Raw genomic sequence first — 18,878 nt, forward strand, 5'->3', positions numbered from 1 at the left:
TATTTCTAAGGTGGAAGAAGGCTGTTTTTGTAATATGATATGATTTTCAAGTTGCTGATATAACACCCAGGTCTTTCACTGTTGAGCTAGTATTAAAATATTAGTACATTACTCTAAAAGGAAGTTGAAGTGTGAGAGCTCCTGTGTACTGGTATTTCTGTCTTATCAGAGGTTTCTTAACAACATAAAATTACAGGTCATCCTATATTTTATCTCTTTAACGCACTCAGTTAATTTAGACAATTTAGATATGCCAACTCCATGTGGTCTTTGAGAACAGACTGTATATTTTCACACCTCCAGTGTCACCCAAATGAGGATGGATTCCCCTTTGAGTCTGGTTCCTCTCAAGGTTTCCTACTTTACCATACAAGGGAGTTTTTTCCTTGCCACGGTCACCTGAGTCACATCAGACTTGCTCATTGGGGATAAATCCAAATACATTTAAATATATCTAATATTAATCTTGAATTTTGTATTATATTAATCTTTATATTAACCTTTTGTTTTATGTTCTATAAAGCTGCTTTGAGACAATGTCCATTTTTAATCAAAGTGAGAGAGAGAGCTTTGTTTTTTTCCAATTTGGGGTATGTTGTGGTCGCGATGCTAATTCAGGGCATCATTATTTGTGCCATTAGTATGTTTTGAGGAGGGTTTTTTGTCTAGGGAGGTTTTTTCTTTTGGTGTTTATTTTGGCACTTGAGTTGCCAGATTAGGTTATAAATATTATTATTTATATTATTATTTATTATTATCAAATATAATTATGAGTTATGTTTCAGGCTATGTTTCAGGCTATGTTTCAGGCTCAGTGACACAGTAAATAAATTTGTTTTTTCTCTTGTTGAACTTTTGATGCAGATTTTTTTTTTTCTCTCTCTTTTGTTTTTTGTTTTTTTATGGCTGATTTTGCTCTTGTGCATTGCCTTTTCCGTCATTTTTGTTTCTGCAGAAGATTTCTTGCAATTATTATTTAATTATTTGTTGATTTTTGTCACTCATTCCTTGTTGAGGTAATTACAAGGTAAATGTGACTGGGCTTGAATTTAATAATTGATTTCTTTATTTTTCCACTCTTTTTTTTCTTCTTTCTTTTGAGTTGAATATGATGTACTGAATTATCCTGTTTTGGAATTAAACTGGAATAGAAAAACTCTGAATTTAACTTTCTTGTAGTTCCTGGTTTTACATGAAACATGTAGTGGAATTGATGACACCATTTCTATGTGTCTCTAACTATTAAATTAAGTTAATAATTGTGGTGGTTTTTACCCCTGGTACCCGAACCCAACCTTTTAAGGTCAACTACCGTCACAATACAAATAAATTCGAATTTGAAGATAAATCCTATGGCAAGAGGGTATGAAAAAAAATGATGTAGCTTTCATCTTTTTTTTGGTTTTATTCTAGTACTTATATGGATTTACACATACAACAATGGGAACACGAGGACACGTATTAACTATATAGAAGACTTCATATATACTTATGTATAATGGACAGGCCCCAGTAGCAATAACTAGAGACAAACTGGGAGGGACAATTCACAAATCAATGAATTGTCTTGAGACTGAAAATGGTCCCAGGTGAAATTATGAAAGCGAAAAAAAGTAAATAAATATAAAATAAAATATAAAAATAAATAAGTAAGTAAATAGGGGGAACGGTGGCTTAGTGGTTAACACGTTTGCCTCACACCTCCAGGGTTGGGGGTTCGATTCCCGCCTCCGCCTTGTGTGTGTGTGGAGTTTGTATGTTCTCCCTGTGCCTCGGGGGTTTCCTACCCCAGTCCAAAGACATGCATGGTAGGTTGATTGGCATCTCTGGAAAATTGTCTATAGTGTGTGATTGTGTGAGTGAATGATGGGTTGGCACTCCATCCAGGGTGTATCCTGCCTTGATGCCTGATGACGCCTGAGATAGGAAAACCATTTTAAGACTTTTGGGAACTACTACAAACAGAATATCTAAAGCAGAACATGTACATGTCTATGTTCTTTATGTATTATGTATGAGTGTGTGATTATATTCACTACACAGGCTGGAAAGCACTCTACTCAGTGAACTCTCAGTCTGCATGTCCCCTTTACACTTAAAAAAAATCTCCAAACATTGATCTTCGTCCTGATGATTCAACTACTATACCATACACATACACACGGGTAGCACATTAATGCCTATGCAGGGTGAGTATTAGATTCTGTAGCATTCTGTAACTAAAAATAATGAGTTCAGCAAAGTGCTAGTAGTCTGCTGCTAAATGTGGGTCGATCTTGCATGGTGTACATGGATCTGACTCACTAAAAATGGGTATAATTGCATTCCCATTCACAGTGTATAATGTAGTCTACTGAACCATGTAATCTATCTGGTCAGGGAAAAAAATTGCACAAGGTGCTGCACTAGAACATGTACAGTAGTATGTGTAATATATACAATTAACATTTATGGTAAATGTACATAATTGCATCTGGATGAAATACAGACACAATAATTTGCCCATATAATTAAGTGTGTTGTGATGCACTAAACGGCTAAAACTAGAGCGCATGACTTGTTATAAATTTGAATATTGCATCAATTCAATACAGGTTTGCAGAAAGCAGGAGCATAATCAAGACAACATGACAAACCATTATTGTCACAGTGAAAAGATGTTAATGAATTGGTGGAGTTACACTTATGTTAGAAAGTGGTGTACATGCAGTATGCAAATTGGGCAGACCTCCTATAATGACCTGAACAAAGCATGGATCATTTTCCTTAAAGAGAAGTAAACTCTGGATATTATGTACAGTACAGAGCCTGTTCATTTTTTTTTACAAATCATTTTATGGACAGCTTTATTTCTAAAGTATGCACATAAAGAACAGGGACAATAATGATGAAACAGAGGATGTTGAGGCCAAGATACTCCAGAGCAGGATGTGTGTGTGTCAGAGTGGTGTCTGAATACGAGTGTCTTTTTTCTCTCACACACACATGCATGCTCCCACACAGTGCTTGACATTTGTCCTTTGTCCACTCTGTTTTCCATTTCACCCGCGTCGCTCTGTGTGTGCATAAAAATTACTCATCACACCAGAATTTAAATCCTTAATTGGTTCAATTAATTTGAGTCAGGATCACATCCCTTTGTTTCCCAAGGACAGAGTGAGTCTCTGTGGAGACACCATGTGTGTGTCAAGATTATCTGTGGTGAGCAAGTTGATTGTGTGTGCTGTAGGAAATTTCCATTTGCAAAGTCATATTTGTGTGCACACGTGTGTGTGTGTGTGTGTGTGTGTGTGTGTGTGTGTGTGTGTGTGTGTGTGTGTGTGTGTGTGTGTGTGTGTGTGTGTGTGTGTGTGTGTGGTTGTCCTAATTATCTTTGGTGAGACCCTTTCAGAATTCACTTTATTAACTTCATACTTATCCGGCATGAGTCCACACATACAGTACACACACACACGCACAGACACACACACACACAAAAACACACACATTGAAGAACACAGCTGCTGGCAGACACATGCAGTCTCTGTCTTATTCCCTCTGTCAGGAGGCTTCTAAGTCAAATAAGTTGTTAACTCTCTGGAAATCCTTTCAACCTTTTCAAAATGCACCATCTTTCAGCTGCCCAGACATGCTGGTAAATCACAATCAGCGGTGACATATGTTCCCTGCATCCCCCCCTCTCTCCATCCCTCCACAAGGAATGTCTTACAGGATGCACTGTGCAGCTAAGATGGCCAAATATAGTACATGGCAGTTTTTCTGCAGCTTGCTGAGTGAAGGTTCCCTGCTAAACCTCCTCATGGCAAAGGGCTGCCACACTAACACCCTGCCTTGCCAATTTTGAAAGCTTCCAAATCTGGGTTACAAGATTCCCACACCAACGGGAGAGAGTTGAGTTTAAATTGGATGCAAAGACTAGACTACATAACTTAGAAATCAAGAGCAAAAGGTAAGGATGAGTGGTTGTAGTAACTAGAGGTATTGAGGTATAGTGAATACAGCTCAGAATTACTGTGTGGAATTAACTGCAATACATAATGTGACAAGGTCATTTCATACAGTATAAACTGCTCAATATAGTTTGTTGGATAGAAAAAAATAGTAATAGAAAACTGAAAACCGTAAGATAAAAAATATCTCATCGCAACAAAGCAAGGCAACTCCAGATGGGTGTGGTTATTGCTGCAATGGACATCATTGTTAAGTCATGGCTCAGCCCAGTTTGCATCAATGCAGTAACGTGTTGTTGAGCCCTGAACACATTGGAAGCACACAAACCAGGAAGCAACCTTTATACCATGTGTTAAAACAGGCAAGAAGAATCCATATGAACAAGCCAGTTAAGTATTTATCTTCTTTTTACTACTCTAGGCAGCTTTTTTTTTAATAAATTATTTTATTAAGACAATCTTGAGGGCCCCCGTGACCCGAGGTAGTTCGGATAAGCGGTAGAAAATGAATGAATGAATGAATGAATGAACCTTGAGGGCTATGTACATTGAGCTTGTGTCTTGCTTGCATCAGCACAGTATCATGTGACCTTAACCCACACAGTGGGTTTCTATTTCTACTCCTACACGAAAGTGTTGATCCACTTAATTGTGATAGTTTAGCCTCTGGCACTTGTGGGTCTTTGGTTTGTAGAGAAACACACAATCTTACTACACAGAAAGGGCTTGTATAGTTCTATATAATAACTCTAAAGTAGTGTTTCTTGAATAAGGCAATACAAAGAGGTATTAATGTTCTGGATCTAACTAGATAATTTCTTACTAATGCCATATTTAGGAAGACAATTCTGCACTCCAGACTTTAATGTTATTCATACAAAAATACTGAATTAGACTTTTTTTTAAGTTGCATGCATATTATTATTTATGTTTTTATAAGATTCTTGCAATGATGCAAGAGAATCCAGCACATCTCCAGATCTCCAAATTCTTTTATGATGTTGCTTCAAACTCAGTTTGTCTCTGGAAGTATTATGCTATACTTGAAATCACAAACAACTTGTCAGTAGTTAAACAATCAAATCAAAGCACAAGAAATTTGATGCTTTCTTTGATACTGCCTTGCTTTGAGCAAGGACAAAGCTTCACTTGAGGCACACATACTTAAGAACATGGGCTACCGCTGATTATGACATGATTGAAAGATTTATTAGCAGCAGGCACAAGAGTCAGAACCACAATTTTAGTTCAGGATCCATCAGAATGACTTGAGTTCAAACAAATGATTGAAAGCCCCTCTACCTAAGTAGCTCCATTTTGTAAAATGCTTTTTATGTCACTTCCAACTAGGATTGATATTATTTATTCTTTGTCTCAGAAGGTGAAAAAACATATAAGGACAACAATGAATTCATGTTGTTCTCCCATTCTGCCCTCCAGTTATCACACATGGAATTACGCATGGCTGGAAATAAGCAAGCAATAATCAGAAGGTAAACACAAGCAGTCAGGTCTTGTCAGTATAAAAGCCTTAATGAAATAACTGGGAAGAAAACTGGCAATCAAATGAGTCCTTCTGTTGACAGGAAAAGCCCCACAGGGATGAGCACATAATAAGGTTAGTCTGAGAGAGAGAATTGTATATAAAAAAAAATCTCATCTACTGAACCACATACAAAACAGAAAGCTAATCTAAATTCTTTTCACAGTGTTAGAGAGTAAAAGGAAGGCTTTTTAGTTCATGTTTTTTCACGCAGTCATGGTATAAAAATTAACCAGGCTAAAAAAATGTATTGTAAAATTACAGTCAATAAACAACAGTAAATAAGCAGAATGTATATATTAGATATGTAGAGCAATTCAGTGAACTTTTATTGAACTTGAGCTGCCTCTAAGCAACATTACTTAACAGTAGGTAGACAGTTATGCAGACATGCTACTTAAAAACAGTCTCAACAAGTTTATCAAGGAAAATGTCCATACTAATCAGCACTAAGGCATTGCTGCTCGTCAGTAAGAACATTTTAATCAAGCGTGCACTAAGTGGGTGGGTTTCATTTTAATTACTCCAATAAAGGCAATGGAATGGAGCACATGGGCATAATGAATGGAAATGTAGCCTGCATTAAGAACAACAGAGTGGGAAATAAACAAAGGCAGAGATACTAATGGGAGAAATGGTTAGTGTCTTTAGTTTTTAGTTTAATTAATGTAAATATAGTGTTAATTGTTGCCATCATGCCATCAGATCCTAGAGAAGAACAAGAGAGATGATGGCCTCTTGTCAAAGCTTTTCCTCACTTGATCAGCCTGCTCTCTCATCTAAATCCACGCCTGTATTTTGCACTGATCTTGATTCCTAACCTGTGTACGCTGTCAGCTGAACTCTCCTCTCACCTGCTGTGCTGAGCTCTGACAGATCCAGGCAGAACACAACACCAGCGCTATTCTGGGTGTGATGTCTTGAGATGGGAGCAACACTCTCACAGTGCACATTCAGGTGTGAAAATTGTTAGTGCTGGTGTACCGAAATACTTGTTTTGTTTTGTTTTGTTTTTTCTAAAGATTTTCAAGACATTGGCTTGGGTGCTGGAAGAAGGTTCTTTCTTTACTTTTGCTGTGCCATCTGAAGTACAATTTTGCACATTTTATTAGCATTTTGTGTACAAACACAATACAAAAAAGGGGGTCACATTTGCAATTTATAAGTATATAAAAATAGATAAAAGATATTCAAATTTATTTGTATAGCACTTTTAAGAATGGACATTGTCTAAGCTTTACAAAACATAAGTATATACACATTTAAGTATAGATTTATACTTAAATGTGTTTGTATTTCTCCCCAATGAGCAAGCCTGAGGTTACTGAGGTGACTGTGGCAAGGAAAAACTCTTTTAGATGGAAGAGAAAGAAACCTTAAGAGGAACGAGACTCAAAGGAAAACCCATCCTCATGTGGGTGACACTGGAGGGTGTGATTATTGATATGCAGTCTGGGAATTGTGTATTGATTGGGAGGTTGTTGTCCTCAAAGACCACATGTAGTTGGCAAGATAGTTACAAGCAAGGTAGTTGCAGATTATAGATTCCCAGGAGACAAGTAACACATAACAAGAAAAACAGTAAAGTCAAGCTGCAGATGAAGTTTTACAGCCTGTATATTTATGGCATCAATCAAAATTTGCCATCCATGACAGATGTGTTATGAGGCATGATGCCATGCAAAAGTTATTGACTACGTCCATCTTCCTGCTGACTCCACAAGGCAAAACCAATGAGGCTTAACAATGGATTGTATCCATCATTGAGGCTGATGGGGACAGAGTCCATCCATATTAACGTGACTATATAAAAACATTAGTAATAAAGAAACTTATGCTGAATGTAGACAAAAAACGCACCTTTTTGGTATGGCTCAGATTCAGATTCAAATGGAAAGCCCAGTACAAACCCAGGTACCTTTTAAAAAAAATCTTAATTCCTACCAAGCTATTCCTATCCTTTATAATTTCCCAAATTAAAAAACTCATAATAACAGTTGGTTAAAGCTGTTTCATAATCATATCTTCCTTTGTTTCTCTTAAAAGAACAATCAGACTTTGTCGAAGCATTTGGGATTCTTTTTCCGACAACTGAAAAAAAAATAATAATACATTATTGATATATTTTCACATATAGTTAATCATGTATGTAACTGTTGCAAGAGACTTGGTACCATGAATCAATATTCCAAAGAGATTAAATCACCACACAGTGGTGTGTGTGGCTAAGCTTCTGCTCTTTATGGCAGATAAACAGTTGGTCTGAGAATTAGATGGCTTCAGTCTAAATAATATTATAAGCTAAGAACATTCTGCTGGCTAAACATTACTGAAAGATGCCAGGATGCAATCAGCAGGTTCAAAAGTTTGGGTGACATAAGCCTGGGCAGAAATCCCAGATTCAACCACAACATCACCCTAGTATTGGGCCTGGCTTATTTCCAATTATCAGTCATCAGTTACAAAATACAGAGATACATAATTTCTTATGGGGTTCCAGCACATTGGAAAAGTCCCCTCACCATCCTAGAGCATCCTTGTATGCACTGGAAATTCAAGCTGTTTTGCTGTTTGCATTGGAGCATCCCCTCTTATCAGCAAAATGTATTTCTATAAGAGGGTTGAGTCACACCTCACTCAGTCTTGGTGGTAGGAGTCCTCAATGAAGCCTAGTTCTAATGGTAGCTCAGTGGCCAAGGCACTGGAGGTTATGAGTTCAAATCCTATGACCACCAAACTGCTACTGCTGGGTGATTGAGAAAGGGCCTTAACTACTTAACCCTCATTTGCTGACTTGTATAAAGGTATGTTGATCTGAATATGTAAATGCAACACAGAGATCTGTCTGTTCTTTTGAAACCACTGCAACACAACAGACAAATGCAGCCACATGGCCACACCCGCCTGTAGAACCTACAGATTAATCAGGTTAGATAGAACAGAGTTGGATCTGACTCTGAGCCAGTGTTTAAGGCTGCTAGCCAAGCATGTTATACAGACATAGACATAACTGCACTGTCAGTGCTGAGGATGTCAAAGTCAAACAAAGTGTTCTTAAGATGCCAGGGTACTAAGCACACATCTTTGCCTTGCAAGCCCTTTCAGTCCCAACCTACTCTAACCAACCGGAAGGAGACTATTTGGAGGAGACTAACCGACTCAACAGGGAATAATCAAAGTATAAGAAAATGATAGGAGGCTATACCCAGCTATAAAAAAGTGACTGTCAGTCACATCTTGCTTCATGGAAATATGCAATTTGCACAGGTGAGAAGAAGAAAAATACTTGATACATCACAATGACATTTTTTAAAGGTCTTAGTATCGATGATTATGCACACAAGGGAGTATCCAGGTATTTCCCACTGTCCTTTTAGCAAAGGCTGGGCATATTAAGTAATGTCAGCAAATGACATTAATCTAAAAAGAATGGAAAGCTTTTGCAAGGTGTCATTTTTGCCACATTCTACTCCTAAAACACACTCTGGGCCTCTCATTTTACATTTAATTATACATGAGAACACAGTACATGAGAATACAATGCATCATTGTATCTTTAGAAAAACATACTTTTTATCAATTGTGTGTTTGCAATCACACTAGTGTTATGGGCATGAGTTCATCGGTCATGGACCCTGTACTTTATGCAGTGTGTGTGTGTGTGTGTGTGTGTGTGTGTGTGTGTGTGTGTGTGTGTGTGTGTGTGTGTGTGTGTGTGTGTGTGTGTGTGTGTGTGTGTGTGTGTTAGAGTTTGACAGGAAGTGATAATAGAAAGTCTACCTGCACAAACCATTACCAGCAAATGAATGAATGAACAGAAATGTGAGAAAGAACAACAGAAAAAAGACAAAGAGAAGATAAGACCAAACAACAAGCCCAAATGATAAATGTGAGAAAAGCCAAGGTCAAGTAAAAAAAAAAAAAAGGCAGATAGGCAATAAAAAATGTTTTTATGGGAAAAGGAAATTGATCATCATTAAACCAACACTTTATTTACAGTGCTTTTCAAGTTTTAAATTTTAGTCAAACGGGCCTGAGGTCAGTGTAAGTATCAACAGGAATGACTCAGCCTTATTAATCTCCCACCCACTGACTAGAGAACAGCTACTGAGAACAGTCAAAGTGACCTTCATCAGTTGCATATCCTGAGTGTGTTTGGACAGGAAAAGAGAGCAACGGCCTTGACGACCCAGCACTAACAAACAAGCAGGTGGCAGCGCAGCAGGAGTGAGACAGAGAAAAAGTGTGTGTGTCCTCATTTTACTGTTGACAACAGGTATATGAAGGAGCCTTAGCCATGTGCTATTAGAAACTACAGGTACATCCATGGGCGTAAAATTCATTAAACAGTAGGGGGGACAATAAATATAAAATTTCTCATGAGCAATTTTTGAAGGGGGACACAAATAATACAGTCAAATAAAGATATGTCCCCACAGTGAAAAAATTTGCTTTTATCATTATTATTGTGGAGACGCGTCATTATGGTTATTGTCAAAGTTTTTCTCGACGGCTTTGGCGCGTAGTTACAGTGCACTATGCAACAAGCTATTGTAAACAAGCTAACGTTAACTAGATAATATTTTAATCGCTAATATAGCAGATTCATGGAAAATTACATCGGTAATCAGCATTTTTGCCGCAACTAATTTATGAATGAGTCTGCATCAACTACACTGTAAAAAATGTACGTAAATTTAACAGTAAAATACTGTATAAATGCTACAGGATAAAACCGTATTTCACAAAACGTGCAATAACCGCAGAATTTACAGTGAAAAAACTGTAATTAATTTTACAGAGTAAGACCTTAAATTTAAAAGTTAAAAATGTATAAAAATATGGTTCATTGCAGTAAAATTAACAATATACTGTATTAGTTACCATAAAAAAATTATAATTTTGTCTTTCTATTTTACAAAAGGGAAATTAACATGTCATGAATGTGAAAATACATTCTCTCATGAATGTGAGAATTTTTTTCATTGTAAGGTTGTTTCATAGAGTTGCCCTCCTAATCTTATTTTTAGTGTGCAATTGAAAACCACAATGCAGGGCAGAGGACATAAATAATTATAACATATGTTTGATAAAATCATCTTTGTTTGTGTAAAGTTGTAATATAAGGACTTCTAAAAAAATTTATGCTTAAATTGTCTGCCTAAAACCCTTAAAAATGTCCACCTTGACATGTGTCTATTTGATTTTGAGAACTAAAATATTGTTTTGCTGTTATTAACAGTGATTTTACATTTTTTAGGGTGTGTGATCGAAATTTCTGAAATTTAATTATCTGTTTTGTCTCTGTCCTCAGGAGTTTGTTTAAAGGTAGGAAAAATTCAACAAGCATTTGAATACGAGATTCTGTGTGTTTGTTCAAATACAACTCCAAAATGTACGACTATGACAGTTTACAGACACAACGCTTGTTTTCACGACACCTCTTTTTTACACACGAAAACGGTCTGCGAAACAACTGTCAAAAATACGTTATCACGTTCACAGGCATTAAAATCCGAGAGACGAATCGATTCCACGAAGTGCGCATGTGCCCCGCCCTCTTCTAAACCACTCATAGAAACCACTGGTGCCGAAATGGCGGGTTAGTTATCACTAATAACAGAGAGAAATTTGTGCTAACACAGATGTTTTATACTGACATATAGTTCTGTATCCCTGAATCCTAGTATAACTCCTAGGTTTGAAGTGCTCCGCGGAATTAGGCAGGGATGCCTGATTTCTCCCAAACTGTTTATTCTAGCCACTCAATCACTTATATTACTCATTAATCATAACCCCCATTTGCATGGGATCTCAATATTTGACAAGGAATTTAAAATTAGTCAATTTGCGAACGACACAGCAATCCTTTTAAAGAATAAATTCATGGTTGATGTTGCCCTAAATTCAGTCTCGATTTTCCCTAAAGCTTCAGGATTTACCCTTAATATTAAAAAATGTGAGCTACTTCCCATTCACTCATCAACGGACTCTATCATCTCTTCAATTTAGGTTAAAGATGAAGTGAAATATTTAGGAATAGTTTTATCTAAAAATGCTATTAGAAGAGAAGACGTTAACTTTTCTAACCAGTTAATAGATATGAGGAAATCTTTGAGTTATTTCCAAAATAATCTATCCATGCCACTCCCTGTATGTTTCTACAGTTAATGTTAAGAAAGCTAATTCGATCGTTTTCCAATTTCTGTGGAAAAACAAAACTCATTATATTAAGAAATCACAGCTGGTTAAAGACTATGATATGGGTGGTATTAAAGGACATTCAAGATTAATTCATTGAAAATATATCGGTGGCTTGGCGGTTAACACGTTCGCCTCACAGCTCCAGGGTCAGGGTTCGATTCCCTATGCTACTACTTATACTGCTTAGTTCATCTTGCTTCCATATTAGTTAGTAGTATTAAGCTCAGTGTTAATGCAGTACTACCTATTACTTCCTGCATAGTCACTCGTTACCAACAGACCATTATTTTAAAGTGTTAGCACAAATTTCTCTCTGTTATTAGTGATAACTAACCCACCATTTCGGCACCAGTGGTTTCTATGAGTGGTTTAGAAGAGGGCGGGGCGCATGCGCACTTCGTGGAATCGATTCATCTTCCCTCAGATAGTAATGCCTGTGAACGTGATGACGTATTTTTGACAGTTGTTTCGCAGACCGTTTTCGTGTGTAAAAAAGAGGTGTTGTGAAAACAAGCGTTGTGTCTGTAAACTGTCATACTCGTACATTTTGGAGTTGTATTTGAACAAACACACAAGATCTCGTATCTGTAAACTGTCGTAGCCGTAGATTTTGGGATCCAACTCCACAAAAAACATAAGTACGTACAATAGTTTTAAATTACGCACAACTAAATTAAAATTTACACACAATGCTTTGAATTACGTACGATTATTATTGACAGTGTTTTTATTCCATATGGGAGAGGAAAACGTTAAAGTGACTGTTTTGTGCATTGCAGGGGACAATTTGGGGTCTCATAGTATTGGTGGATTCACAGAAAATTTGAGTGTTTCTGAATATTTTTGCAGGTATTGCCGGATATCACGAAGGGATTTTCAAACAGATCCAAATGCATGTGGGCCTCAGCGCACTCCTGAAAACTACATTTCTGCAGTAGACCATTTACAGTCTAAGGGACAACAAAACATTGAAGGTATAACATCTGAGTCGATTTTTAATTCATTGAATTACTTCAATGTTTGCATGCCTGGCCTGCCACCTTGTTTAGGCCATGACATTTTTGAGGGTCTTCTTTCCTATGATTTAGCCCTTTTCCTGAAGTACTTCATCAAGCATAAAAAGTGGTTCACCTATTCAATTCTAAATAGACGCACTAAGCAATTTAAATACAGTGCATCTGATGCATTGAGTAAGCCATGTGCAGTGAGCTCCAATGGTGTAAAGCTTTCTGGTCAGGCTATTCAGGACTGGAATTTTAAAACATTTTAAGACTTCTTCCTGTGATCATGTGTGACAAGCTGAAAGAGCCCATGGATGATGTTTGGCAGTTGACCCTTCAGCTAAAAGACATTGTGGAGATGATTTGTGCCCAGAAAAATTCATTGTCAGAGGTTGCATACCTTGATGTTCTTATCCAAGAATATCTTGCTTGTAGATTCTCTCTCTTTCCAGGACATAGACTAAAGCCTAAGCATCACTACTTGCGACACTACCCTGCACTGATTTTAAAGTTTGGTCCTTTGATCAGGTTGTGGACGATGCGCTTTGAGAGTAAGCACAGTTACGTTAAAAGATGTGCTAGGAACTTAAAGAATTATAAAAACCTGTGCTTCACTCTCTCTGAAAGGCATCAAATGTACCAGGCCTATCTGTCAGAAAGGTCGGTGTGTGATCTAATTTTGAGGGTAAAAAACATCACTGCATTTTACCCAGAGCTGTATGGTGGTTCTGTTAAAGATGCAGTGAGGCAGTTTGGATTTACAGAGAACAATACCAAAATCTCAGCAGAAGTAATGTACAGGGGTACATTCTACAGACAAGGCCATTTCCTTGTAACACATAATATGGATTTTAATACAGTTTGGAGAACTTGCACTTATTCTAATAAAAGATGAAGATGTTCATTTTCTAGTTTGTAGCAGAATTCATGAAACATCAAACTGAAATAATGCATTGTATGAAAATCAATGACCTGGCAGATTTCTATCCTTTAACATCATATATGATGAATGAAAAAAGGGTAATTCCTTTAAAGTACAGTGTGATGTCACACTGAACATGATATCTGTATGTTCTCATACCTTTTGGTTTATTTATGCAAATAATTATTTTTTAATTGTTTTTCAGCAACGGGTGAATCAGAGCTAAACATTTCAAACATCAGCAATGACATTGATGCTGTATTACCTGACCTCCCAATCACAACAAAAAAATCTCTTGAGGACACTGTAAAATCACTTGGAGTGGAGACCCCGAGATTTCAGATTTCTTAAGGAATCAGATCTGGCAGCTGTACTGAGGCCCATTCAAGCCAGGAAATTTATTTCTGTTCTAAAGGAGACCAGTAAGTCCATGTATTTGATTCCGTTACAAAAACCTTAAAGGGATAGTTGACCCCAAAATGAAAATTGTCATTATTTACTCACCCTCAGTTTGTCCCAAACCTGTATACATTTCTTTGTTCTGCTAAACACAAAGGTAGATGATTGGAAGAATGTCAGTAACCAAGCAGAGATCGACTGTAAATGATAGTACTGACTATAAATGGTAGTAAATAATGACAGGATTCTCATTTTGGGGTGAACTCTCTCTGAATGGTTAGACATATTTATTACTTTTTTTTTTAAAAGTAACAATTACCTTTGTTATTTATTAGCTTATTTGTTCTATTTATTACACATTATTTTCTGTTTATTATACAGTAACAGTAAGCAAACTAATTATTGTATTTCTTAAAATAACTGTTCAACTGTAAAGACAATCTTGTCATTCTTAATTAGTGCCTGGTTTGGAATAACAATAGGGAAATAAACCGTGATGATATTTTCATTTTGTTTGAATGTACGTGACTTTTTTTTTACAGCACAAATTTCCGAAAACCCACAGCAAACAGTCTGCTCCGGGATCTTTTCTGTCCCAGAGTTCTTCATGCTCATCTCCCAACACCTCCCCTCCTAGTGTGAACTGGGTGGACAGCTTTGAAGTCCCATGGAATAAGTTTCCTGAGGAATTAATGCAGGCACTTGAGAGACAGAAAAGACCAATTCCTCGGTTGTGTAGGGAAATGGTGAGGATTGTTGTTGCGGCAATTATGAAAGTTTGTACTTGTCCAAGTAGGATGAAATTAACGGAGGTCGCCAAAAGGATGGTTGCTAAATATCCAAAGTCTTTGCAAGATGTGATTGAAGAGAGTGTGATTGGTCCTGGATACTACTCCTTGGTCAAACTATTTCAAGCCAGAGTCGAAGATGCAGGAAGGACCAGCACACCAAAAATAAAAAAGCGCATTCATGATGCAAAGCAATGTGACACTGAGGAAGTCACACCTGAAAAAAGAGCTGCAGTTCAGGATACATACTATACGGCTGCATCAATTGGGAACTTCGATTTATGCCCCTCAGTGAAACTGTTGAGAGTCAGCAGTTGAAAAAGAGAAGATGAGGAGTCTGTCACAAACAAATGACTGGAATGAAGAGGAAGTGAAGGTTCTCATGAAGTCTACATACTACAGTCAACGAAAAGATATCAACAAAGGAACAGAAATGAAAATTCTCACTGATGACTGGCCATTTTTGTTTCAGGAAAGTGGAATGGAAGTGCACTTTAAAGACCTCACAGGGATACCACTTAAAGAGACCTTCCTGAACAGCACAGACGGAAAAGGAAATAGGCTGTTGAACTTCATGAGTACTGTTTGTGCAACCAAGAACAAGTCTTACAGGCTATCACAAAATTACAAGTTTTGAGAGGACAGACAAATGGTTGCTCTGAGGATGTGAAAGACATGATTCTTCTACTTATCTCCTATTTTAATAAGAAAGAGGAGCTTCTTCTTCATTATGTAGAACAGACAAGTCTCGCAAAGGATGTAGAGTTGGAAAACCTGCCTGTGACGCCTTGCATTATTGTGTGCGGTAAGTATAAGTTTTTACATATTTTCCACAACACAGACTAAAAACTAAGTTTACAAAATAGTCCAGTTCAAAAGTTTAGATTCCCTAGATGCTAAATACTGTACGATATTACAAAGACCATGAGTATTTCTGTGTTTTGTGATTATTGTTCACAAGTGTATTGTTTAATCTGAAATTTAAAACTTATCAAAATTAACACTGTTCTTGCTCGTTATTTGCTTTTTAACATGTTCTGCATATTTAGCCCCTTTCTACCATCCATCCATCAATCCATCTTCTACCGCTTATCCGGGGCCGGGTCACGGGGGCAGCAGACTAAGCAGGGATGCCCGAAATCCTGTGGTCCCCAAAACGGACTCCCTCCGGCCCCCGACTGCGCCTAGAAATCCTATCTGTATAAATAATGAACAGGACCGGTGACAAAGGGCAGCCCTGTCCAACATGCACTGGGAACAAGTCTGACTTACTGCCGGCTATGCAAACCAAACTCCTGCTCCGGTCATATAGGGATCAGACAGCCCTTAGCAGAGAGCCCAGGACCCCATACTCCCAGAGCACCCCCCACAGGTCACCAAGAGGGACACAGTTGAATGCTTTCTCCAAATCCACAAAGCACATGTGGACAGGTTGGGCAAACTCCCATGAACCCTCCAGCAACCCTTCGGAGGGTATAGAGATGGTCCAGTGTTCCACGACCGGGACAAAACCCGCATTGTTCCTCCTGAATCTGAGGTTTGACTATCGGCCAAATTCTCCTCTCCAGTACCCTGGCATAGACTTTTCTGGGGAGGCTGAGGAGTGTGATCCCCCTGTAGTTGGAACACACCCTCTGGTCCCCCTTCTTAAACAGAGGGACCACCACCCTAGTCTGCCAGTCCAGAGGCACTGTCCCCAGCCGCCACGCTATGTTGCAGAGGCGTGTCAACCAAGACAGCCCCACAACATCCAGAGACTTGAGGTACTCGGGGCGGATCTCATCCACCCCCGGTGCCTTGCCACTGAGGAGCTTCTCAACTACCTCAGTGACCTCAGCTTGGGGGATCGACGAGTCCACAACCGAGCCCTCAGCCTCTGCTTCCTCAGTGGAAGACATGTCGGTGGGGTGAATGTCCCCAGTCGAAGTCAGCAGATTCGCACTCCCACTGTAAACAGTGTGTGCAGGGCACTGCTTCCCCTCCTGAGGTGCCAGACGGTTTGCCAGAATTTCTTCGGGGCCAACCGATAGTCCTTCTCCATGGCCTTACCAAACTCCTCCCAGAGCTGAGTTTTCGCCTCCGCAACCACCCGGGCTGAAGCTTGCTTAGCCCTCCGGTATAGGACTCCTTCTTAAGCTTGACGGCATCCCTTACATCCTGGGTCCACCATCGGGTACAGGGATTGCCGCCATGACAGGCACCGGAGATCGTTCCTCCCAATCACGCCCCTCCAAGTGTCACTGTCACTGCCCACTTGAGCATTGAAGTCCCCCAGTAGAACGACGGAGTCCCCGGTCAAAGCACTTTGCAGCACCCCTCCCAGAGATGCCAAGAAGGTCGGGTACTCTACACTGCCATTTGGCCCATAAGCACAAATAACTGTGAGAGACCTATCCCCGACCCGATGGCGCAGGGAAACGACCCTCTCATTCACCGGGGTAAACTCCAACACATGGTGGCTGAGCTGGGGGGCTATGAGCAAGCCCACACCAGCCCGCCTCCTCTCACCGTGGGCACCTCCAGAGTAGTAGAGAGTCCAGCCTCTCTCGAGGAGTTGGGTTCCAGAGCCCAAGCTGTGCGTGGAGGCGAGCCCAACTATCTCTAGTCGGTATCTCTCAGCCTCTCGCACCAGGTCAGGCTCCTTCCCCCCCAGCGAGGTGACATTCCATGTCCCTAGAGCCAGATTACGTGTCCGGGGATTGGGTTGCCGAGGCCCCCGCCTTCGACTGCAACCCAATCCACAATGCACCGGAACCTTGCGGTTCCTCCCGCAGGTGGTGGGCCCATGGGAGATCGGCCCCACATCGCTCCTTTGGGCTGAACCCGGCCGGGCCCTGTGGGGTAAGACCCGGCGTCCAGGCACGCGCATGCAAGCACCAACCCCGGACCTGGCTCCAGGGTGGGGCCCCGGTTGCGCCATACATACATATGTAAATACACAATTACCTTGCTACATGTACATGTCTTCATTGAATTGAAATTGTATCCACAGGACGCTCCTGCTATGCTGCTGTTTGATTCATGCTCAGTCTGGACCGCAAGATTGTGAACGATGACATCACTACTCTCATCGCTGCTGTTTGCCTAATGTTTGGCAGTTACTGCTGTTTCAACATTCAATACCCTTCTGAACTGCCGTCAGTGCTTGAATTCCCGCACAGGTATGTAAAGACATCAAGGTGTTTTTTCAACATCAATCCCGAAAAGGGCACAAAAGTTGTGGAAAAGAAGAACAAAAAGCGACTCCAAGTGAACCCAAGAGTCTTCACCCTAATCTCTGACCTTTCTGATCGTGAGTGGCAAGAGACTTTGTAAAGGTGGCCTGCAAATGGTTTCCAAGTTTAAACTTTATAAACATTGAAATGTTAATGACTTGAGTTTTAACCACAAGTTTAATGGTAACAATATACTATACTCTGTAAGCACTTTAGTTCTGTTCTGCTTTAGAAGTTCTTACTGTAAATGTTTATCTGAAACTTTACCTACACAGTTTAAAGTGGCATTTAGGTAGCAGAAATGTTTTCAGTTCTGAGTCAAAATTTTACTTCTGTAAACTTAACTGTATACTTCTGTTAAAATACAAGAACAGAAAAAAACTTTAATATTGTTTTAAATGCCTGCCCGTCTTAAAAAAATACATGGGACCACACTGATGTCTGAGTCTATTAATATATTTTGATGGGTTTTGATGATTTGATTTAGGTTTGTGTCCATCAATTAGAATGAAAATACTCTTAATAGTTTTTTAAAGGTATGATTATGAAAAATGGTTATGAACCGTAATTATTACAATTTAAACCCTGTAATTTGACAGGTATAAACTGCTTTTATAACAACATAAATATTGATTAGACAATTATGAACTGTAAACAAAAAAATTTAAATCCGTAAAATATACAGCACAATGGGTGAAATCCTGTACAACCAATAACGTTCCGGGCAATAAAAAAAGTTCAGGCAACCACAGCTGCCGTTTTTTACCGTAAATTGTACGGTCTACTTTTTACAGTGTACAGGTACATCAGCAGCCCATGATTACCAATTCTCAGTCTAGTTCTCAGGAACATTATA

The 18,878-nt window shown here is 39.0% G+C and overlaps 1 protein-coding gene and 1 long non-coding RNA gene across 3 annotated transcripts in view; one reads left to right on the forward strand and one right to left on the reverse strand.

Moving 5' to 3' along the window:
• The window catches only part of slc8a4b (solute carrier family 8 member 4b), a 71,774-nt gene that overhangs the window by 40,643 nt on the left and 12,253 nt on the right, over positions 1 to 18,878 (reverse strand). The gene's annotated exons all lie outside the window — the stretch shown is intronic.
• LOC113640340 lies at positions 5,719 to 18,034 on the forward strand. The gene is made up of 6 exons (XR_003440031.2): positions 5,719 to 6,450; positions 10,808 to 10,821; positions 12,547 to 12,671; positions 13,826 to 14,042; positions 14,562 to 15,612; positions 17,800 to 18,034. It is a non-coding gene; the product is annotated as an uncharacterized LOC113640340 (long non-coding RNA).

Source organism: Tachysurus fulvidraco, chromosome 1 (genome assembly GCF_022655615.1).
Source record: "Tachysurus fulvidraco isolate hzauxx_2018 chromosome 1, HZAU_PFXX_2.0, whole genome shotgun sequence".
Taxonomy (NCBI): domain Eukaryota; kingdom Metazoa; phylum Chordata; class Actinopteri; order Siluriformes; family Bagridae; genus Tachysurus; species Tachysurus fulvidraco.